Consider the following 25,425-nt stretch of genomic DNA (forward strand, 5'->3'; position numbering starts at 1 on the left):
TTTTTTTTTTTTTTAAAGATTTTATTTATTTATTTGAGACAGAATGAGAGAGAGAGAGAGAGCTCATGAGAGGGGGGAGGGTCAGAGGGAGAAGCAGGCTCCCCGCCGAGCAGGGAGCCCGATGCGGGACTCGATCCAGGGACTCCAGGATCATGACCTGAGCTGAAGGCAGTCGCTTAACCAACTGAGCCACCCAGGCGCCCAACAATAAATTTTTTTTTTTAAAAGTACTAGTACTACTAGTAGTAATAATAATAATGATAATAGTAATCATAAATGTGTACTGAGCTTTTTAGGTAGATGGAAGTCTTGATACACAAAAGTATCCAAAGGCCAGAATAACTATGATTGAGACACTAGAATAGAATGTTCACTATGAAGTTCTAAGCTTAATTTAAATAGGTTTATATCAGTGTACACCTAATAGCAATAGAAAACTCTCCTGGATCATTTTCTTGAAGGGCAGTGAACTTTGCAAGTTACCAAACATATTCTTGAACTGTGTTGGAGATAATACTGTGACGTATAAAGAGGAGAAAGAAAGTAGGAAAAGAAAGCTCTTCTAAATTTTATCCATTAGGAGCGTGATATACTAGGAATTATAATTGGAAGAAAGGAAAGGTTGATGATAATGATCAGAATAGAGTGTAATTGAAAACATGTAAATACAGAAGAGACTTCAGTAAATATAGAAGAAAATGGGAGAAAAATGTTCTAGGTATGAGTAATATTCAAAATCCACAGATCATCACCCCCTTCATATATATAAGGTCACTAAGTGCTCTGACCATCATGGTGTTAGATTTCACCATCTTCATCTTTAAGCCTTAGGGAAACAGAAGTCCATTACTCTCTTGATGGACAGAAGACCCCTCCGTGGCAAATTGTCTTGGTCTTCTATTCTTACTGTACAATCTTTGTGGACCTTTTTTTTCTGCTTAAGATGGAAGCAAAGGACCTGCAAAGGGTCAAGGCAACCCACATTTTGGTTTTTACTTCCTCAATTCAGCCAACCATTCATTGAACCCTCATTCATATTTCACAACATTCTTTTTTATCGGGTACGCCTAGAAACCATTTTGACCTCTTTTTGACAGACCTTGCCTTCTAAGTCCATTTATTATTATTTTCAATTTTATTTTCCTTTCTCTCTGTTTCTTAAGCCTCCGTTGGAGTACCAGGACACTCTTTTCTCTTTTAATCTCAAACTATCTCTTAAAGGGATCTGATGAAGAGTAGTCTGGATTTCACAGGGCGGTGATTTCTGCAGGTGCCATAATAATTATTATTATATACCAGATTGGCAGAGGAAAAGAAATCTCACATGGATAAGTACAATGCTTTTAAAATATAAGTAGTGAATGCTACAAAAATGGAAAGTAGATTATTTGACCAAAAAAATTGCAATTAGTACCTAATTGCTTGTTCAAGTCATAGAAAAGCAACAACTACAACAAAACAAAAGAAATGAGATAAAGAATAAAGAAAAAAATGAACACTGTATTTTTTTTTCTTTTAAATACATTAAAACTGAGGAAAATGATAAAGGAGAACATTGTTCCTTTATCAGATGGGAAAGGAAAACTTAACTGATGACATAAAAAAGGCAGAGACTTTTAATAAGTATTTTCTTTACCTCTGTCTTCACACAGAAAGGTCATCTTTGATCTAATCACTGAAATAGCCAACACCTGGGGTGGGAGGGCAGAAAGTCATGATAAAAGAAGGAATGAACTAGAGATTATGTAAAAAAAAAAAAATTAAAAATAAAAGGTTGTTCAAATGCTGGCGTTGGCAAACTTTAATATATAAATGGAACTCATTTAAGTATGGGGTGTCAATTGTCTTCCTCTTTGGGGGCTTTCAGTTCATATGATATATGCAATCCCTTTCAATTAAATAATAAATAGAAGTTTTGTATGTACAGAGTCTAGAGGAAATCAGACAGGACTATGATGTAGCCCCAAACCTCAAGAAATTTGCACACACTAAACTACCCTGGGGTATGACTTTCTAATAAAGAAAATGGTGTAATGTGATTTATTTATAAAATTATTCATAAAACATGCACAACTAGCTAAGTAAAGTCCTCATGGGTCCAGAGATCCTTATCAATGGTTTTAAGCAACCTCAGGGAAATTTTATCAAATTACTTAAATATGAGTTTGTTTGTTTGGTTTTTGTTTGTTTGTTTTAATGAGGGAGTTAGATGGGGAGAGCAACAGAGGTTGGGTCAAGTGGACGAGCACCAAAACAGGAAAGCAGTGGCTAGAAGTGGGAAACTACCCAGAGTAGTAACTAGTTAATGAGTGAATCGGAGTCTGGGATAACATCCTGGATTTGTCAATCTCATTCTCTGTAGAGTGGTTCAAGTTTATGGGAGTAAAGACAACATCTTCGGTTCAGATCTAACTTCCTAGGAATAATGAGGGCTCTGTTCCCAGTGTACCACCCAGGGACTTCTTTGCCAGAACACAGGCAGTCAATGATTTGTGATTTTGTTCCTGGTGTACGTAGTGTAACTTGATTTTGATTAAGTATTCTGACAAAGTGTCCCATGATAACTTTGTTAGTATTTTGTGGCAAGGAGTTTGGAGATAATATTTTGTCATTATTATTTGATATTTTTCCAAGGTACCTAAAATTCCTGAATTTTTTCCTTATCCATAGCAACCTAAGTAGGAAAAATTGACCTATTAAGTCCCAAGCCCAAATCTGAAATTTAGGATTTATTACACTTCAGAAAAAAAAAAAAAAAGGATTTGCTGGAGAGAAATCAAACAAGGGTCTCCATTGATGGAAAAAAAGCCATGGGATTACCAACTACTTTTTTTTTTTTAAGATTCCATTCATTTATCTGACAGAGAGAGACAGTGAGAGAGGGAACACAAGCAGGGGGAGTGGGAGAGGGAGAAGCAGGCCTCCTGCCGAGTAGGGAGCCCGACGCGGGGCTCGATCCCGGGACCCTGGGATCATGACCCAAGCAGGCGCTTAACGACTGAGCCACCCAGGTGCCCCGGATTACCAACTACTTCTTAGGGCGAGTGTAGGAGAGAGAAGAGTAGAGAGTCAAAGGGGAGAAAAGAGTTGCCTGGAGCCTCCTACCAGCAGGGAAGATTTTCATCAGGAAAGCAAAAGACAGAAAAAGAGAGGAGAATGAGTGAGGGGTGATTGGACTAAAGGCTTTGGTCTCTTACCGGCGCAGTAACAAAAAAGGAAGAAGCCAAGGAGAGGATCACATCTTTCTAGAGGACCTTTGAAGAGCCAGTGATTCTGCCCACTGGTAACTATGGCAGAATCAGCATCCTGGAATATAACTAAGCAGATTAGCCTCCCTTCCACTTGTTGGGTTAGGGAGTAAAAATAGGAGTCTGTAAAGAGGCAGACAAGGCCTTGGCATGCAGATTAGATATTATAGGCATAAGTATTTTTTATTCTATCATTTATCAGTCTGTTTATATGTGCACAAAAGTACAAACTTGAAGAAAATTGGCCCATAACCATAGCCCTAGATAACTTTTGAGGTGAAACATTCTATTACTCTCTGGAGCTTATCTTGTCCAAGACTTTGCTTCTATAGTTCATCTGTTCTTTGTTCTGTAACATTTCTCTACTAATAGAAGATTATTCCTATATGAATAAAGATACATTTTATTATCATCAATCACAAAACCCTTCTTTGGTTCCATATATCACTGCACTTTTCTGTACCCTATTCACAGCAAAACATCTTGAAATTGTTGTCTCTGGTCTTGTTTCCATTCTTTCATCTCCTGTTTACAGTAGTCTACTCAACTCCATACCAGTAAGGATCCCTTTCCCTAGCACTTAACTCCCTGATGTTAAGGTTACAAATGACTTCCTTGTAGTCCAGTCCAATCTTCACTTCTTTTCTTACCTCTCAGCATTGTTCAACCACATGGAGTACTCCTTCCTTCTTGAAGCACTTATTTTCTTGACTTTGGAAACATCACACTTTCCTTGTTTTCATCCTGTTTGACTGGCTGTTGCTTCTCAGTCTTTGATTAATCTCTCCTCTGCTCAATATCTAAGCATTGGAGTTTTTGAAGATTTTCCTGTACCCTCTTCTCTTGTAAGGATATGCTTTCTCTCCAGGTTTGACTTTTTAATCCTATAGCTCTAAATACCATCTGTATATGAAAGGCACTTAGATCTTTATTTCCAGATCTGACTTGTCCCCTGGAACTTCAATTAGCAATAATCGCGCCTCGGATAAACCTCATTGGCTATGATACTGCCACTGTGCAAACCTTCCCCTGGAACTTCAGACTCGTATTTCCAAAGACCTACTTTAAAGCTTTTCATAGCTATCTAATAAGTGTCTCAAATTTAATGTGTCCTAAGAACAGCTCTTTATCATTTGTCACCCAAACCTGTTCCTATCCAATTGTTCCATCTCAGACAATTTCATCAACACACCCAGTTGGTTGAAGTTACGAAAGTATTGTTGGGGCACCTGGGTGGCTCAGTCGTTAAGCGTCTGCCTTCGGCTCAGGTCATGATCTTGGGGTCCTGGGATCGAGCCCCGCATTGGGCTCCCTGCTCCGCGGGAAGCCTGCTTCTCCCACTCCCTCTCCCACTCCCCCTGCTTGTGTTCCCTCTCTCGCTGTGTCTCTCTCTGTCAAATAAATAAATAAAATTTAAAAAAAAAAAAAAGAAAGAAAGTGTTGTTCTCTTTTTCTCTTCCTCTCCTATCCAGTTCATAATAAGTCCTGTCAAACCAATCTAAAATATTTTCTGAGTCCACCCATTCTCTTCACCTTAATCTAGGTCATCATCCTCTCTTGCCCAGATTATTACTGTCTAACATGGTTTCTCTGAATTTTACTTTTACTTCCTTAAAATCTATTGTGTTTAGGAACCAGAGTATTCTTTTAAAACATTATTCATATCATGTCCCTCACCTGCCTAAAACTCACCAATGGCTTCCCACTGCAATTAGAATAAAATCCATATTCTTTGCTCTGTTTACCTCTCTGTCCTCATCTTGCACCACTATCCCCTCATCTCTGCACTCCAGCCATGCTTTTTCTTCAACATGTGATGTTCATTCCTATGGTAGGGCTTTCTCTCTGCCTTGAACACTCTTCCCCTTTATCATTGTTTGGTTGTTTCTTCTTGTCAGTTAGAACCCATCTGAAATGTCACTTTGTCAAAGGGGGCCTCCCTCACTTCTCAAATAAACAACCTGTCATGAGTACCCATTGTTCTATTTTGGCTATCTTCATAGCACTTGTAATACTGTTTATAACAATAATTTTATTTGTGTATGCAGTTTCTTTATTCATTTGTTGCTTGGTTTATTTTCTCTATTTCATTTTCACCTCCTACTAGAATAAAAAGCTATGGAGAGTAGGGAGTTTGTCAATCCTGAAAGAGTCATAAGAGTATCTGATAGGTAATAGGTACTCTAGAGATATTTGTTAGATAGAAAAATAAGTTAATGGATGGATACATATTAAGATATTTTTGATATAAATCGTTAGGCACACTTTAGACTATATATACACCCCCTTCTCAACCACAGTTTGATTTTCATGATGTTTAAGCACCTTGAGGAGTGTCTGATGTCCCTTTGGATGAATGTGCAAAAGGTGTGTTTACCAAATTTGCAATTATGGGAAGCCAGGGAAAGATAACTTCTAGGATGGAGTTAAAAAACAAAACTAAGATTCAAAATTACTGCCACATTGCAAGTTATACTTCAATATGATACTTTTTTATTAAAAAAGTATTGTTACAATCTGGGATATTGGATGGAAAAGCCAAATGAAATTAAGAAAAGAACCTTGTATTTATACTTGAAAGGTGAACTGCACAAGCCTAAGTCAATGGAAACTTGATAGTAATGAATGTGAAGAAGAACTAGGGGTGAAGTGAGAATTAGGGAGGTGTGGGTCCCCAAGGAACACAGTAGATGTCTTAAATCTCTATCTGTAATCCTATACTTTAATGCATAGTTAAGATATGTCCCTTTTGTGAGAACTCCCATGATAGTTCCAGCCTGGAGCCTCTCTCCTGTCTGAACCCTTCGAAGATTTTGTCCCTACCTATAATGACAACTACTGTTTACTGCTTTCTTTTAATATTTGTGTACATGTCTTAATCTCACCACCTTGATTGCAAACTCCTTAAGAGGAGGTACTGTGTTTTGTTTTAATTGCTCTGTTCCACTTAATTTTTTACAAATTGTTGGAGGACACTCAGTAAATATTTACTTTGTAAGTGAATGACTAAGTAGCAGATAAGGCTAAATTATGTGAGTATATGCATTTAAAAAAAAATGATTAGGGGCCCCTGGGTGGCTCAGTTGGTTAAGCATCTGACTCTTGGTTTCAGCTCAGGTCATGGTCTCAGGGTCATGAGATCAAGCCCTGTGTCAGGCTCCGTGCTGGGTGTGGAGCCTGCTTAGGATTCTCTCTCTCTTCCTCCCCCTCTGCCCCCTCCCATGCACTCTCTCCCTAAATAATGATAATAATAATAATAATAATAATAATAATAATGAAATTTTATAAGAACCATCATTATAGAAACAAAATTATTGGGGAAGTTTTATTTAATATATGTGTGTGTCTAGGTTTGGGGAGGAAGGTAGTCTCTGTAAGTAGTAATGAATTAATAAAAAGAAAGAAAAGATATTTCTGAAAAATGGTACTATTCTAATTGGTTTAAAAGTAAAATTTTCAATAAATTTTATTTAAGAGGTTTAGTTTTACAAAGGATAGACTGCGGTAGATAGGTAGGTAAGATAGATAGATATTAACATATATTGAAATATCTGGTCAATAATTTTATTTCCCTGTGAAATAAAAATCTGGGACCACTTGATGTTTTTAAATTAAATGGAAATATTTAAAAACCTCCCAAAACTTTTATTCATATTATTTTTTAAAATAACTTGTTAATTTCCACATTTAGCCAATTTTAATTCAGTGATAAAATTTAATTGCAGTTCATAATACCAGTGTGACTTATAAAACTAAATTTTATATCGATAATCAGTGTATGTATATCAAATTATAAAATAAATCAAATTCTCACTGACAGGATAAAAAAGAAAACACTTCTTCATTATTGAGAATGCAGTTACAGTCCCTGCACCCTTGAGTTTGTGTGAGATGCTGTGGAAAGTAAAGGAAATATTTAAAACCTTCCAGTGAGCCAGCTATCCAGTGGCCAAAACTTAATTAAAAAATTACATCGATTGTAGTAAGGACCAAAATTGGCCATAAACACATGGTGTAGGCCAGTATTAATTTTCTCTTTTGACTACTTGATACAATGATGTAATTTTATTTCACTGTGTAAGATGAAGAATGAGAAAATAAAACTGTAACTCTCTCACAGGGCAGCAAGCTCACTGGGCATGGAGACTTGATCTTATTCACTGTTATGTTCCAAAGGCCTAGCGGTGCTTTTATGTACAGTAAACACTCATTACAAAGTGCTCCCTTACATAAGAATTCAGATATAATGTGAGTGTAGAATAGCTTTCATCTTCCTCCATTCTTATCTCAGCTTTGTAGCAATGAGATTGAATCTTGGTGCTTCACTTACAGATTTAAGATTACTGACTTAGAGATTTTCTATAGTTGGGAACCATTAATGATTTTTTTGAAGGAAGAAGTGAGTTAGTTGAAGCAGTTATTGGATGTTTGCTGTTTCTAACACATTGAGTGATGCTAAAAATATACAAGACCCAGCTTAGAGCCTATAGTACAAGTAAAGTGGAGATGTGTTCCTTTGTAACTATATTTGAGTCTGTGGAGATGATGATCCCCCCCCACTTTATGCTTATTCTTTATATATTGAGAAAGAGAAAAGCATTGCTGATAGCGTGGTGTTCTGCTGTTGAACGTAACATTTCAGAGACCATTGACATTAGGCGAAGACCTTCTGTGATCATGATAGATCAGGCAAAAACTAGACCACTCCATACTCATACCTGAACTTGGGCAAAGACATGAACATTTTGAAGATCAGAGAATGCCCAAATATTTCCCATCTTTTTTTTAAAATCAGTCACAGCTTTTTTTTAAACCACATTCTTCTTACCTTCTAGATAAGAATTTTTAAAATACCCAATCACAGAATGACTCCTGCTTCCTGACAGCATCCAATCCAGAGCCGAGTCCTGCTTTTCTTTTTTTATGGATTTCCTATTTTTTTTCATTTTTTAAAAATTTAAATTCAATTAGCCAACATCATTAGTTTCAGATGTAGTGTTCAATAACTCATCAGTTGCATCATAACACCCAGTGCTCTTCACATCATGTGCCCTCCTTAATGCCCGTCACCCAGTTACCCCATCCCCTCCACCTCCCCTCCAGCAACGTTCAGTTTGTTTCTTATAGTTAAGAGTATCTCATGGTTGGCCTCCCTCTCTAATTTCTTTCCATTCCGTTTTCCCCCCCTTCCCCTATCATCTTCTGCGCTGTTTCTTATATTCCACGTGAGTGAAACCATATGATAATTGTCTTTCTCTGAGTGACTTATTTTGCTCAGCATAATCCCCTCCAGTTCCATCCACATCATGTAAATGGTAAGATTTCATCCTTTCTGATCACTGAGTAATATTCCATTGTGTATGTGTGTGTATGTCGGTCTATCTATCTATCTATCTATCTATCTATCTATCTATCTATCATCTATCTATCACATCTTCTTTGTCCATTCAGTCCTGCTTTTTTAAACTTTCCCCAAAATCACCTAACAGAAGTCCACATCCTTTAAGTTATTTCTAACATATTTGCTGAGACTCCTTGCAGTTCCCCTCATTGCAGTGAGTCAATAAACCCACATTTGTTCAACAACAGGTGTGTTCCAGATGGTCTTTGACTGAAGATCATTTGACAGTGTTAAGAGCCTAAAGACTATGGAATATGTTAAAATTTAAATGTGTTTGCTTTTCACATACATGCCAATATTTTTCCCAAAGAGAGTCTCTGGAAAGCAGTGAAAGTTGGAATTAGAGAAAAATGAAAGCTTCAAAGGTATGCGTAATTGTCATTTGTATTATGAACTGGTATTACTCTCAAAAGGTATATATATCTATAGACTGTTTCTGAAATACTAAGCTGTCAATACGATATAACCTATGAGTTGTAGTTCCAAACACTTTATCCTATTGAGTGTTAGCTTTATTTTAAGGGGTTTGCCATAAAATATATTATTCTAAGGCACTAACACGCCATCATGGAAAGAATCACTGCAGAGAATATATTCAAGATTCAAAACTTATTTGTCTGAAACAGCTGCTCCTGACCTTCCATGGTTATTTAGAGACTCTTGGAATTTTTATAAGATTATATTTTAAATAAGCACCAGCTTAAGTGCCTCTGTTGCCCCTACTATTTTAAATAGTTAAAAACATTAACCTTTTATTCTTTTTCTCTGGTCAGTAGAATAATTTCCCTTTACCATCTCTGTATGCATATAATGAACTCTGTAGAGTAGGAAAAGATTTTTTAATCATTAGATAATCTTAAAGGGAATAAAAATATTTGTGTTAAAATTGTAAAACATAGTTGTTCCTATATGTTTAATACAATGCTTTATTGTATTTTCAATATAGATTCTTGTATTTTCAATAATAATTATTAGAAATAATAATCTATATTGAATTAAAATATAGAACAGTTTCTTAGTAAATACTTTTGTCAATATTATTTTCTTACTCTCATGTTATAAAGTTTACCTTCATCAGAGAGAATACTTAAAACAAAATAGAAAATGTTATTTTAACTTTTACAATGCAGTGGCTGATACCGTTTGCATATCGGCTTGCTCTACTTCAAAATGTGAAATGACAATGAAGACATTCCAGAGAAATATTCTAGAACAGAGGGTTAAAAGATAGCTTCTGAATTTGGGGGATGGCTTACAGTATTTATGATTTACACTGGAAAGATGATATCTAGAGCACATAGCATTTCACCCATAGAGTAGAGAAGAAAGTTGGACATAACTTAATGTAGCCAAACATAGTGCTGTGGAGGTGAATAGTTGCCTTAAAATGCGAGAAAGTCTGGTAATAAGAAGAGTACTTTGAAGAGTGTAAAAGGAAGTATTAATGGGCAATATTTGTGCCTCCACTTTGATGAGCTTTGATGATGATGATGAGTGGCAGAACATAAAAGGTGTAGAATGTAGTAAATGCTTTGGGGGAATCCAGCAGCTTGCATGGAAATTATACCAAGACACATTATAACTAGGAATAGATAGATATTTAAATGGATAGGTATTTGCCGACAGAGATGCATACCCTGGGACGGGAAGCACAGCATCATCACCATTAACAAGCACCTTACCATATGCTTTCTGGTAAGTATTTTACTAGGCACCGTGGGAGATAGAGGTGGGCATAAATGCTTATCTATGAGGAATTTACAACTTTATGGGGTACTTGCTGAGTTTACTTTAGACACCTTTTAAATTAAGTTGTAGAAACTATGAAGAATTACAGAACAAAATGGGGCATCATGACGGTCACGTGGCAAAATTCTAGGAGGAACGACACATATATCTGACCAGATGTGGTATTTTTTGTTCTTCTATCTCAGAGTATTTATATAAAAGGAAAGAAATGTGATCTTGAACAACCCTCCAGTCATGGTTTCTCCCTATCTAAAATGAAGGTGCTAAAAGAACTGGATCTTTGGGGACCCTTCCCGATGATTGCAGTTTTTTTGTTCTAAGTTTATCAGTATGCAGCATATGACACAAAAGAGTTACCTTTTAGTGGCATTGATGGTATGAAAATTGAGTATTACTCATATAAATTGCTGCACGCTATTTTAGTTTTGTTTGCAGTTTACAAAATAACTTGAATTGAAAATTGGACTAGACCATTTGGAGCTCCTGATGGATCATCTGGCACCAGAACTTGTGCTTGCTAGTCAGAATTTTGGAAAAGCTCTGTACCAGTACCAGCGCATGATCTAAGTTTTAAAAACTGTGTAATTAGTATATTGCTCTTCTCTTCAGTCTGCCCATCCTTCTGTCTTCTTTAAAATCTGCCTAGGGGTTGAGATGAAGAAAAGCTAACTTCAAATATGGACCTCATTGTTTTGGAAAACTACAGAATTGCCTTAACTGAAATATGCTTAGGAAAGGTGCTGCAATTTTATGTGGTAGGTTATTCTGGGAAATGTGAATCAGCATTCAGTTACCCCCTCTATTCACAATACTGTGGACCTTTTTTTTTTTTTTAAAGATTTTATTTATTTATTTGACACAGAGAGAGAGAGAGAGCACAAGCAAGGGGAGCGGCAGAGAGAGAGGGAGAAGCAGGCTCTGCTAAGCAGCCCGATGCGGGGCTCGATCCCAGGACCCTGGGATCATGACCTGAGCCGAAGGCAGCCGCTTAACCGACTGAGCCACCCAGGCACCCCAGTACTGTGGACCTTTTGAGTCCCCTTCATCCCCTGCTTTCCCATCAGCTGTCCACATTCATGGTCTCATAAATGGAATCCTACATCAGAAAGGCAGAGAGAGAAAAGGTGCGAGTTCTTGTCTTTTGAGTTGCAAAAGCCAAGACTGTGAAATAGATGAATTTGTGAAAAAGATGCGAGACCCATGCAAAGCTTCTTTCGCCTCTGCCCCTTGAGGTAAAATAGCTCTCCACATGGAGGAGAAGTGATGAGTGATTAAACAACACCGTCTAAGAGGAGAGTAAATCACACTTTCCCGTTCCTTCAGTCAATGCCGGGAGGTAGATTTTTGATAGAGTCCCCCAGTAGCTTAATTAATAGGGTCTGTTTTCCTAAGTAGAGCCTGGGAAGTCAGCAAGACCCAGAGACAGATGAGCCTAAGTTAGCCTCACTCTGTCGTGATCCCCTCACACTAGGACAGAATTATAATGACCTCCATGTACCTGACAAGGCGCAAGTCACTGGAAACCCTCACCTGTTTGGACCAAGAGCTTTGAACCAGAAGAAAGGAAATCCCAATAGATGCTGGCATGGATAAATGACACAAAAGACAAGGTGCCTTTCCCCCTAAATTCTCCTCCTACTCCCCAATGGCTGTTCACTAATATGCTCCCTGGGACTTAGATGGAACCCTGAACCAGTTAACTTGAAGTTGCTGTCAGTGGGGAGGTTGCGACTTGAAAAAATAAATTTACTTATTGAATAATAAATATAATCGTAAAAACTTCTGTAGTGTTTTCTGTGTGCCAAACACTATTCTACGTACTTTATCTGTAGTGACTGAAGACTCGCACAACCCATGAAGCAGTTATTATCATTATCTCTGTTTTGTCAGCGATAAATCTGAGGCCCAGAGCGGTTTAGAGTTTTGTCCAATGTCACACAGTTGGTAAGGGACAAAGCCAAGATCCAAATCTAGGCAGTCGGTATCAGACTATACTAATGTGCTTCTCAAAGATGTGTAAAAGAATAAAGTTATATTTCTGGCAAGACTGAGTCTGTGTCCTGTATTTCATATGCATTATGCTTATTTTGGAGGGATGTTGTGAGAAGCGGTCTCTGACATTCATTTCTGGATACTCTGGTATCCAGGCATGCTGACAATGCGTAGTGTCCTCTCTGGAAGACTATGGAAGTATTTTCTCTCTATTTTTAGTACTGGAAATATCTGGGCTTCTGAGCCACTACTTTGTTTGTATTTTGTAGAAAAATCAACTATGTAATCTCATTGCTCTGTTTTCATTGGCTACTATGTAGCTTAGAGCCAGACTTCAAGCCTGCTGTTGGCAAGTTTCTCTAAACTCATGACCTCTGTTGTGTGCACACACTGTACTATTGTATCCCAACTTCCCCTTTGCTTTGCTTTTTACCTGTTTTAATTTATTATATCTGTCAGTAATGTACATATCTTAGCGAAACACCTTAAATCCTTTCTGAGAAAGGCGGGTTGTAAATACATGCAAATATTATTTTTCTTTGCTTTCACACTACATCACTTTTAGATCTTCCTTGGTCAGCAGAAGGACTCCAATGCTTACTTTGTAGCAGTAATGCCATTCCTTCATTGGACATTTCATCCAACAGAGGACAGGAAGGAGAAGCTGTGAAGGGCACTGTGTGCTGCCTATTCCCTACTCTCCATTCTTGAGCCCACGGGCTTTGGTGAAAAGAAACACTAACACATGGGGAAGAGTACTTCAGTGGCTAAGTATCTGGGCTCTGACATCAGAGCTGGTTTGTAGCTGAGTTTTGCTACCCTCTGGCAAGTGACCTTGGGCAAGGTACCTAACTTCTCTGTGCTTCAATTTCCTCATCTGTAAAATAGAGCCAAAATAGTAACCCACCCTCATGTAGTTATTGTGGGCATTAAATTAATGTAGGCAAACAGTTGTTGCCTTTGATAGATGCTCCTGGCCAATAATTAGGGCAACAGAGTTAGAGAATTGGAAAGAGAGTCTTCTGAACTTTGGTATCCAATAGCATAATCTTGACATAACTTACGGAGGACCACCAAAAAGTAATTAAAAACAATATAGAGATTGCATTTGCCAGAATTCATAAGTATCATTCAACCTTCCACCAGCCTGAAGTGCAATTTTTATTTGAATTTTCACATATTCTTTTAAGCATTAGAAATTATAGGGGAAGAAGTGATCCTAAGCCCATGGATTCAGGTCAAATTAGTTACCCCACTCAAACTATAATTTAAAATCCATCAGAGAAGGAAGAGAACTTATGTTCTCCCTGAGTAAACTAATGTAAGAAATACATTTTTCTCTTTTTTTCTCATGCAATGAGACATTCCTGTAAAATATTTGTTAAGCTTTTACTTGTCCAGTCTTAGAAAAATATGAACACGTAAGTATATTTGAATGCCTTGAGTTCATTCAAAACATCTTCCAAGAAATTGTTGAGCTGATAAAAGATACGTGATAAACACCCCTGCCCTCAAGGAGAGTACAGCTTGGCACTGTGGATAGACCTGTAGCTGAGCAGTCATGCTGACATCTGTGTGCGTGTGCGTGCATACGTGCGCACGCACACACACACATACGTACAATTGCAGTGCTGTGAAATCGATGCCAATATAGACATTTTCAGAGAGGAACATGGTAACACCTGATTCAACTTGTGAGAATAAAAGAGGAGTGAGAGGAAGGAAGGGAATGGGAGAAAGAATGGGAGAGGGAGAGAGGGGCAGGGACAACATGGAAGATGGTATCTCAGAGATGACTTGTCATGTAGGTCTTGAAAGGTGGGAAGGCATTTGCTGGTGTTAGCACATGGGATAGGGGGGATTCCAGTGTGGGGAATAGAATATGTAGGGGAACCAAAGTCGTCTCTGGGGAGGGTTGGGCCCTGGCACAGCACAGCAGTTGAAGAAGAGGTGATTTCAAAGAAAAAAAGAAGAGGTGAGTTTTGACTGCCTACAGAGAGCAGAAAACCATTTGGAGAGCTTTTGGCATTGGGATAAATGCCAGAATTTCCTTTTAGAAGGGTGACAGTGCAGAATAATATGTCTTGAAAGGGAGTGAGGGTAGAGGAAGAAGAACCTTTGTGAGAGGAAAAGGGGAGGAGAAAGCATCTTCATCAAGGACTGTTTCTCATCTCTGTTTCAGCCTTACAAGCCTGTTATAGCTTCACCCTTTTCCAGGTGATTTTTCCTCCTGTCTCTCTCTCTCTCTAGTTCCAGGAAGGTCCTGGCTTCTTGCTGTTGCTAATATCTAAACTGCATCATTGTTCACGGTCCATCACCTGAGCACTAAATCCTTGGAATTAATTCCCTCTGCTTTTGGTACTCAGAGTTGTTTCTGTTTCCTGGTTTGACCCTGACTGATACACCATAGCAGTAATCTAGAGGAGAGGCGTTGGGGACCCTAACAAAGGAAGAGACAGTGCACATGCAGAGGAGACAGCTAATTTAGAGGACAGAATTACAAAATTTGGTGACAGGTATGTGTGTGAGGATGGGGGCAGGGAAGAATCATGGACATTCTAACCCTACTGGCTGGCCTACTTAACAGAAGTGATGTTAAAACTAAACAAAACAAATGAATGGATAAAGAAGATGTGGCATATATATATATATGAATATTACTCAGTGATCAGGAAGGATGAAATCTTACCATTTACATCGATGTGGATGGAACTGGAGGGGATTATGCTGAGCAAAATAAGTCAATCAGAGAAAGACAATTATCATATAGTGTCACTCAGGAATATAAGAACCAGTGCAGAGGATCATAGGGGAAGGGAGGGAAAAATGGAATGGAAAGAAATCAGAGAGGGAGACAAACCATGAGAGACTCTTAACTATGGGAAAGAAATATTGTGATGAGCTGTGATGAGCACCGGGTGATGTACGGAAGTGTTGGATCACTGTACCGTACTCCTGAAACTAATATAACACTGTATGTTAACTAACTGGAATTTAAATAAAAACTTAAAAATAATACATAAAAAATAAAAGAAGAAGAAAATCAATTGTCCAATTTTACCCAACTGCTATAGTGGTGAAGATAGGATTTGAATCCAGTTCTCTCTAATTTCCACAGCCCAGGGTACTTTGTAAATAATTTTGAATGCCAGGCTAACAAATCTGTATGTATTTATTTTTTTATTTAATTCTTATTTTTTTAAGATTTTGTTTATTTATGTGAGAGAGAGCGAGAGAGCACAAGCAGAGGGAGCAGCAGAGGAGAGGGAGAAGCAGGCTTCCACTGAGCAGGGAGCTCCGTGTGGGGCTCGATCCCAGGACCCTGAGATCACGACCTGAGCCGAAGGCAGACGCTTAACGACTGAGCCACACATATATAAAGGACATATCATTATCAGTCAATGAAGACACTTATAAGGCAAGGCCTGGGAGGGTCCTGGAATTAGAGCTTCCTGGTCCTCTCCCCATGAAATCCGAATGCATCACTCTCCTGGCGCACAGATGTGTTCACCAACCAGGAAGCTTACTTGTGCCTTGTGTCCAGTGTTTTTATTGAGGTTCCATTACATAGGCATGATTGACCGAATCATTGAACCATGTAAGGGAACTCATTCTCTAGCTCCCATCCTATCCCCGGAGGTCAGGGACCCTCTATGAATCACAGAGACACTCCTATCACTTAGGAAATTCCACAGGCTTAGAATTCCCTCCTAGGAACCCAGGACACACATGAGACAATTTTTTTTTTTCATTATACAACATAATGCCAGTGTGGTCATGGTAACGGAAGTAGAGAGGTAGATGAGGAAGGAATTATGCCAGAGGGGAATCTAACTTGAAGCTAATTTTTAAATCATGGGGGATTGGAAATATTTGAGGAAGTGCAGATTGGGATGAGGGAGGGAGAGTAAATAATGAGCTGATTTCAGATGTTTGAAGTTGAAGGTACTGGTGGAACATCCTGGTGTAAATTCAAGGTGGTGGTACAGAAATGCGTATCTGGAGTTTAGAAGAATTGTCAGGATTATATACTGAGAGTCAGGACTCCTTACTGTGAATGTGATTGTTGGCAGCTCTGAAATTTAGCAACACTGCTGTGGAAAAAAGTGTAATAGAAAAAAGCAAAAGCCCACGTGTTATAGGAGGGAAAATAGAAGCCACAAACAAAATAAAAATTGGTCCATCCTACCCTAAATTTTCTAAATTTTTATAGATTAATTTGACAAGGTTTTGTTATATGCAGTTATCTCAGTTGTTTTCCTGCAATGGTATTCATTTCAAAGTTTTTATCCTGTGGTTTATTTCTACCTATTTTTCCTGAATGTTGAACATTGATACCCATTTACTTTTAGTTCTAAACACTCACTGGATTTTTGCCCCAAATTTATATAAATTCAAAGTACTCAATGAAATATCAAAATATTGGGAGAATAATCTTATGTGGATTTGACCAATTTTTTAAAGTACCTTGAAAAGGAAGGTAGAAAGCCTAAGAATGTTAGTACTTTTTTTGAGTATAGTTGTTGTACAATGTTACATGAGTGAATTTTGATATTTGTAACATTTTTCTTTTGGTATTTCTAACATTTTAAAATTTAACGTATTTTTGTGTCACTCTGGCTTTAAAGGTAACCGAACCTTTCCTCTTCGAAATTTAGCTTTTCTTGAAGACAGGGTAACAAAATGGAATTAAAGTCAGTGCTTTTATTTATTCATTTTACACTTATTCTTTAAGTATTAAATGGCTTACAACTAGTAACAGTAAATTAATCAAAGCAATTATAGTTTTCAGGTGATTGAATTGCAAATAAATGCAGTGTTTCTACATAGTATCATAAAGACTATTAGTATAGCCACATTATATTATATATATATATATATATTTTTTAAATCACATCCCTTTCTCTAGCTTCCTGCTAACAATATATTAACATTTCCCCAAATTGTTAAGTGCCAACTATGTACCCAAAACACTGTTCTATCGTGGAACATACAAGAATGAATAATACATAGTTTGATGGAGGGGTGAATATTTATAAAAACACCAACATTTGTGTTTAATCGTTGTAATTTTGGTTGAAAACTATTAAGCTATAATTTCGCTAGCAGCACTTTTGTCTGTTGCATGATTAATACAAATTAAAAAGAAGATCAGTAGGGATATTTTTGAAACATGCAAACAAGTAAATTGCTTCACCCCATTGAACCTCAGTCCTCAGTGTATACATGAGAGATTGGACCAACTTTTCTAGCCACTCCCCACCTTTTTTTGCATTTCTTGTTACTGTTTTTGGTGTCACAAAGCAGGTTTCATTACCTTAAATCCAAGTTCTGTTTCAAGCCATAACACTGGGAATCAGTGATGGAAAGGGGGCTTGTTCATTTAGCCTGTGTTGTAAAAGCATGGACGGAGAAATAGGAGGCCAGGTGTGTACTACTAGTTCTGTGAAAAACTTTAGCATTCTTCAGTGTTCTCATCTGTATAATGAAGGGATTTCATTATTATAAACCATATGGCGCCTTCCAATTTTAAAGTCTGTGACAAATGACCAAATAACCAGGTGAAGACCCATCTAATGCAAAGTTTGATTTAGAAAACATTTTATAAAATATTTTATATATATTTATAGATATATATATCAATAATTTTATAATTATTATATAATTTATAAAAATATATATACTCTGTATAAACATTACTTTCAAATGTGTATAGCTTTCAAACTATATACATTTGGAAGAGAGTCTAGCATAGAAAACAGCCTAATAAAAATAACAAGCATATGTAATACTGGAAAGGTTATTATTTCAAGTTTCAAATGTGAAGTATGTCACTAATGGGTAAATGTCTAGTTTGGGGGGAACACTTAAAAGCAACATATGTTCTCTTAAAAGGAATTAAAGATGCTTATATAGTATTTCCGCAACTATAGGTCAACTATTCTTGGAAGAAGGCCTCTTCTTTCCACATAATGCAAAGACAAAACTTCAACCCTAGCGTTTTTCATATTATAACAAACCAGCCATTTGCTCTTGCATCAAGGTAAGTGCTGTGGTGTAGTCATTGGGTACCATCTTGAGTGGAAAAAATTCATTTTGCGCAAGGAAAATCTTGGTGAGATTTTTCACTGTGTATGTTTATTTCCTTGAGATTTTGGATGTTGATTCACAAACTGTTAATTAAAAGTGCCAGTGTACTTGTGCAAGCTACAATAATTAAACGTATCTTCAGTTTATGTGAGAATTCTTCCCATTCGTGACTCTAACTTGGAAAGTTACCAATTTGAAGATTGAAATTTTGGAAAATTAGACCTAAAATGCTTCTGACTGCTGGTTGCATCTTGAAATGCTCCAATAGGTGGGGAGTGTGAGTCAGAGCAAAGAACTGAGGCATCTCCAGGAGGAGCACTCTGCTACGTTTGTGCAGGGCAAGATGTTTCCTACAGTGTGTCTGTTATTGACCTGCTAACTCTGTGGAAATGTATCACTGTTCCCTCACTGTTCTCTTGGGTTATTTATTCCTAAATGCCTTTGCTACTCTATGGAAATGTATCACTTTTTTCTCCTGTCGCTTATTTCATTAGGGAATTTGCTACTCCTTAGCTCCTGTCAAAGAAACTTACTCTTTTAATAGTACCTGGAAATTGAGAGGGTTTAAAAATGTTATTAAACGTTCCATATAGAGCAGCATACATATGTAATTCAGATGTTTCATTTTCTCAGAGGACTGAGTAGGTGTGATGTTTCAGACAATAGTTTTAAACGAAAAGGCTGTTTCTTCTGGGATGCATTCATTCCATTATGCTCTTTTGTGAAAAGCAGGTAAATCCCAAACTGAAGTGTGCACAGACGACTTCGAGTGTGGGCTCTGGCCACAGAATTCCCATTAGCATTAGCTTGGCGCTGCTTCTTGTTTCACAGACAGTGAAGAACATGCCTTTTCCACCCTTGAGGCAATAAAATAAATTAAAGGGTGCGGCATTAAATGAGTTGAATTTTGAGTAGCATTTTTCATGCCTCGCAACATTTTAAAATCAGTTTATCCTCATGAAGCAGCATTTGGAATCGTGAAACAAGGGACTCCTCTGTTTGTGCCAATATGCAGGCTCTTTTGATTCTCTGGAAGTGTGTGTGTGTGTGTGTGTGTGTAACAGCCTTTTCTGGTCTTTTTCCCATTGTGGTCTCTAGGCAGTGTGTGTGTGTGTGTGTGTGTGTGTGTAATAGCCTTTTCTGGTCTTTTTCCCATTGTGGTCTCTAGGCAGTGTCTGTGACCAGAACTATGTAATTCAGGATAAATCACAAATAAATGAGCACTATGGAAGGTAACACATCTTTAGTTTGTTTCTACTGGGTCTGGTCCAGGCTATTACAGCCCCTACATATCTCCATGACACAGAAGCAAGAGTTTTTGCAAAGAATGTCCCCAGGGCCCAACCAAATCCTTCCTCTGCAGAAGCTGCCCTGTTCTATGTTCATTATGTTTGTGCTTCCTCCAATTTTGCACTTTCTCTCAGTATTTCTTAAAGAGACTGGAGAGCATTCCTTTAATCTCAAACGGAAGTTTATTTTTATTTCATGGAACAAAGGTTTATCTTTAGTGTTTCCGTGTGTCCCCTCTAATTAGAAACCCTGTTCTTATATTCTCATAAATTAGAAAGGAATGTTTTAATTCTTAGTGCATTTGAACACTGATAACTTCAGAGATGGTAGGACTCACATTTTATCAAATTCTCATTAACTGCAAAAAAGGACCCTCACCCACTACCTCTAAAGCAAGATATCTTCTGAAGGCCCTAGCACTCTTAAATGGAGTCCCCTTGCAGAGCCACCTCCTCTTTCTTGGTGTATGATGTTTTAGTTCAAGATATCAAAATAAGCATGCTTTCCCCATATTGATCTCTCTGCTGTTTTCCCCCACTCGGTGGTTTTATTATTACCTTTCCAAAAGCATGCTATGATTATTGATAGAGGTCTTTCAAACATAACATCTTGACAAATTTTGAACACTTATGCTATATCAGGCATCATGCTAATAAATCCATTACACAATTCACAGTTTACATGGAAGAGTGTCTACTGACTACTCATCTCAGGTTGTAGGCTGTAACCAATTAATTATTTTCCAAGTGACACTTCATGTTAGGAATTCTGAGACTAATGCTTCAAAGTACCTATTACTCATTTTTTTTTTTTTGGTTCTGTACCTTCAAGTAGTTACATTTATGACTTTTTATTACATGTCCCTTATTTGTGTACATTTTTATCTTATTTTTTGATGTCCAAAATATCATATTCCTGTATTTTTCTTCTAGCCTCCCTGCTCATGCTTACCTGTATCTTTCGGAGCCAACATGTATCAAGGAAAGCTTGCCTGTGATAGGAAACAAAGAAAGAATGAAACAGTGTATGTGTGTGTGTGTGCGTGTGTGTGTGTGTGAGAGAGAGAGAGAGAGAGAGAGCAGACAGAGTTAGAAACAGAGAGACAGGCAGAGAGAGAGAGGGAACATTCATATAACATTTTCCTTAGGTGTGGGTCAATATGCAAACACGGACCTTATGGATGCTTTCTCTTGTGCCTGTTGAGTTTTTCTAGGTTGCCTGTCAAAAAGAGCAGCATTTTGTGTTTGGTAGAGTATGAGTACCTTCCATTCTCTGGCCTGGTGGGAGTGAACGCTCTGTGCCTATTCAGTTTGGGTCCTTGAAATGGGGAAGAGTTGGATCCTTATTTTTAACAAATTTCTGCAGTGAGACTTCCACATTGCATATGTAGGGATGGAAATGAAGAACAGGCCAAGGGCTCTTTAAAGGCAGAAAGTATTCAGTGTGGAAAAGACCCTTCTTAGATAAAAGAAGTGAGGAATGCAGATGGGTTCAGACATCAGGGAAAGACATTCTTCATTTGCTGATTTGGGGAGGGCACAAATATCTTCAGTTAGTGTGTATCTATCATGCTTACTTTTTGGGTTGCATTTCAAGGACAATGAGGAAGGTTCCTGATAATATTTATTTGCATTAGAACAGACTTTAGGGGTGTAACAAGATACCAATACTGCTGGTAAAGAAAATAAAGCTAATAAAAGCTAATTATTGTGTTTTCATGGCTGTAGAAATACTGAGTTGTTCATATGATGTGAAAAAGCTCTTGTGCTTTGTGTTAAGTAATTTGTGTATTTAATTATGCAGCTTTTAAATGTTTCCAGTAACATTATAAGAAAGTAATTTTCAACTGAAAATTTGATTAAATGTAAATGATGGTGTTAATTACACAAGACTCAAGAAATAACACAAATGAAACCTCCCAAAATATAATTTTGTCTTGATTTGAGCTCTGAACAAGAACCCCACCCTAACCAATTACTCAGACCACGAATTCCATCATTGGCTCTACTTTTATCATTTCATTTGTTGTATTTTTCTCATACTTTTGTTCCATCTCCTTAAATCATATCTTATCTGTTTCAGCTCCTCCCTTTTACAGGCATAGCAGTCATTAAGTGTTGATGTCATAGGAAAGATATATATCACAATAAAAAAGTTACTGATATAAAAGAGAACCGCTTTAATCTGATGTGATGTACCAGATTTTATAATTATATAATTTAAGAAGTAACATAACATTATCTACAAATGCCTAATAAATATTCTGGAACCCACAAGGATGAAAAAGAAAAAAACGTTTATTACCTTAAGGCCAAGCAGTTTTGGTATAAAGCTTTTTGTTGACCACTGTCAAAAGTCTTTTTTTATGTTTCTCAGTCTATGTATTTGTGATTGCTATTAATTTTAATGCTACCGTATAAGATTATGGTATATTGTACCTTCTTTTTATGATTGTTCTTTCGTGTTAGAGATGGTCTGTAAAATGATAGTATTTAATGGAGCCACTGAGGAGGTTCTGCTCTCAGAGGTACATGAAATGGCAACATTCTGTCACCTGCAATTCTATTCCATGAAAGTAAAGACTTTTTCTGTAACTGCTACTTTTTATTAACATTTTCAGTGGTTTGTTGTGCCATATAAGAGAACTGTACTTGTGATTTGTGATCTATCAACACAACAAACTGGGAGCGTAGGTATTCTCTTTTTTTTTCTTAGAAGAGTTGGTTTCCTCTACCTTTTCCCACTCCCTAGGAAAGAGCAAATCAGATATGCACGTGCATGGATTGCAGAAGTACTAAGTGGAGTGGCTGTGTTTATGTCAAAGTGCCTTTGAGCCATAATGAAAACTTTATAATCAGCCACATTACTCCCTTACGGGTTACAAATACAATGTTAACATATAAAGGAAACATTAGTTGTAACTCCCAATATCTACTGGTGAAATTGCGTATTTCTTTATTTTTTTAATTGATAATCAGGCAAGGGGAAAAAAAAAAGACAAGCTCAGCAGAATATGGGACACCAAGTCCTATCAAAAGAGTTCGTGAAATTTACTTAGAGCTTTCATTCACTCAAAGTAATTAGGCTCAGTCCTGGCAAACTTAGTTATTTGGTTTTCTAATCTAAAGCTGATTAGAGATAACTACAAAAGGATCATATTGTTTAATTGTTTTCATTTACTATATATTGAACATTTTCCTGTCAACTCTCTTCTGAAAGAGGTTTTTTGTTTTTGCTTTTTTAAAGATTGCATAGTACTCAATGATGTGGATTTACGATTTTTGAAATCAAACTGTGTTGGCATTTAGATTGTTCCTAAAACTTCTCTCGTAGAACAAATATTAATGATGAACTTTGTCATCTTCTCTAATTATTTCTGAGGATAAAGCTGAATTAATCATTCTGAATTTGAACAGTTGTAAAGCCTTTGAAACACATTACCAAAGAGCCCTAATCATTATTTTTAATGACTAAAGAGTACTCCATTTTGAATACATAAAGAATAATTAATAGTTGATAAGTTAAATGTTTATTGTCAAGTGCTGTTGTAAGAACTTCACACTTGTTAACTCATTTCATCTTAAAAATGATGGTATGAGGTAGGACTGCTGTCATTTCTATATTGCATATGAGAAAAAGGGGGCACAGGAAACTAAAGAGACTTACTCAAGGTAAAAGAAGTAATATTTTGGAGGCAGGATTTGAGTCTCAACTCTAGATTAATAGTTAACATTTACTAATATTCAATAATAGACAAACAGGTTTACCGAACTCCCAAGTTAAGACATTTGAAATACATTGCTTAACCCTCCTAAGATTTCTATGCTGTATGCACACTTACAGTCTTAATTTTATGATTAACAAAACAAAACAAAACAAAATGCAACTTAGGTTAGGTAACTTGCTCAAGTCACGTATTGAATAATTTGGCAAAGCAGGTTTTAAATTAAAGTTTCCTGGGTTATGTGTCTCTGCTGCCCAGACTAGATTTAGGTAAGTCTGGCCACTGTGTTGGCCCTGGTAAAAGATAAAAGTGGCTTGAACTAGGGATGCCGAAGTGGAGATGGTATGAAGCAGTCAGCTGAGGTTATGTTTCAGAGGGAGAGCTTTAAAGACTTGCTGATAAGAGTTGAGGCATGAGTAAGGGAAAGAGGAATCAATTCTGACTCCTCTCTTTGGGGCTTGAGAAACCTGTTTTTTTGAAATGATTTAGTTGCTATTGTCCCCCCTAGACATAACCTCCATGAAGCCAGGGACCTTGTCTCCTTTTTCACTGTGCATACCCACTGCCTAAGCACAAAGAGGAGGCAAGCCACAGAGGAGATATTCCAAAATATTGAATAATTTAATAATCATTATAAAGCTTTAACATATTATCTAAATTATTTGCTGAAAATATTTTCCCATATTTTTATTTTTAAAAATATTTTGACATATAAAGCTCTAAATATATTTAAATATAGGTTTTATTTTTTACTTTTTATGTAGACTTAAGTCCATTTATTTATTGCTTTGTAATTTCTTTTGTGTCTAAAACATCATTCCCTGTCTAAAGATTTGGTTAATAGCCAATTCTGTGTCTTATGGCTATTACTTTCTTGATTACTTCTTGAAAAAGCAACCTGAAATTTATTTTTTAAATTATGTCAGATAAGGGCCTAAATTGATTTTTCTTTCTAAATTGCTAAGTAGTTAGTTCAACTTAAGTAATTAATTAACTAATCCTTCCCTTTCTATTAAAAAAATCTCTATTGAATTCTTACAAATTACAATTATTGCTAAATGTTTATTTTACTACCACAGTCATGGTAAGAGAGAATGTTTTTATTATACTAATTTTATCTTATGTTTGGAATATATACACTTCTGATATATATTTGGGTTGGACTATATTTGTTTGCAACTCTTAATTACTTATTCCTCCAGATGATCTAGAGATGCACTACAGTATGGTAGACATTAGCCACATATGGATAAACATAAATTATGTTAATTCATATTAAGTGAAATTTAAAATTCTGTTTCTCAGTTCACATTAGCCCTATTTCAAGTCTCAAAATAGCCACATGGGGTGAGTGGCTGCCACAGTGGACATGGAAGAATTATAGAACATTTCCCTTATCCTGGAAACTTCTATCAGACGTTAGAGAGTCAATTTGTTTTCAAATTCTTAAAAATTTTCCAAGGATTTTAAAAATAGAATACCATGCGGGTGCCTGGGTGGCTCAGTCGTTAAGCGTCTGCCTTCGGCTCAGGTCATGATCCCAGGGGTCCTGGGATCGAGTCCCACATCGGGCTCCCTGCTCGGCAGGAAGCCTGCTTCTCCCTCTCCCACTCCCCCTGCTTATGTTCCTGCTCTCACTATATCTCTCTCTGTCAAATAAATAAATAAAATCTTTAAAAAAAATAGAATATTTTTGAAATATTTAAGCTACTTTGGGAATTATTGGCATCTTTACAATATTTGATTTCTACTTCTAGGAGTGTGTTAGGCAGCCACTTTTGTAAAAGAAGTTATTTTTTCTCTCATTAAATTTTGTGGGTTTTTTCAATGCTATATATATTTTTGGATGGGGTTAATCCTAGGAGTTTTTAATTATTGAAATTATTTAATATGCATTTAAATTTATTCCTTCAACCATTTTTCAATTTAGA

General features: G+C 36.8%; 1 protein-coding gene and 1 pseudogene across 5 annotated transcripts in view; one reads left to right on the forward strand and one right to left on the reverse strand.

The window, feature by feature from the left end:
* Window positions 1-25,425, forward strand: part of ZFPM2 (zinc finger protein, FOG family member 2) — a 421,250-nt gene that overhangs the window by 49,032 nt on the left and 346,793 nt on the right. The gene's annotated exons all lie outside the window — the stretch shown is intronic.
* On the reverse strand, window positions 4,207-4,273 carry LOC115939639 (U4 spliceosomal RNA; annotated as a pseudogene).

Source organism: Leptonychotes weddellii, chromosome 4 (genome assembly GCF_054177405.1).
Source record: "Leptonychotes weddellii isolate Sample4059 chromosome 4, ASM5417740v2, whole genome shotgun sequence".
Classification (NCBI taxonomy): domain Eukaryota; kingdom Metazoa; phylum Chordata; class Mammalia; order Carnivora; family Phocidae; genus Leptonychotes; species Leptonychotes weddellii.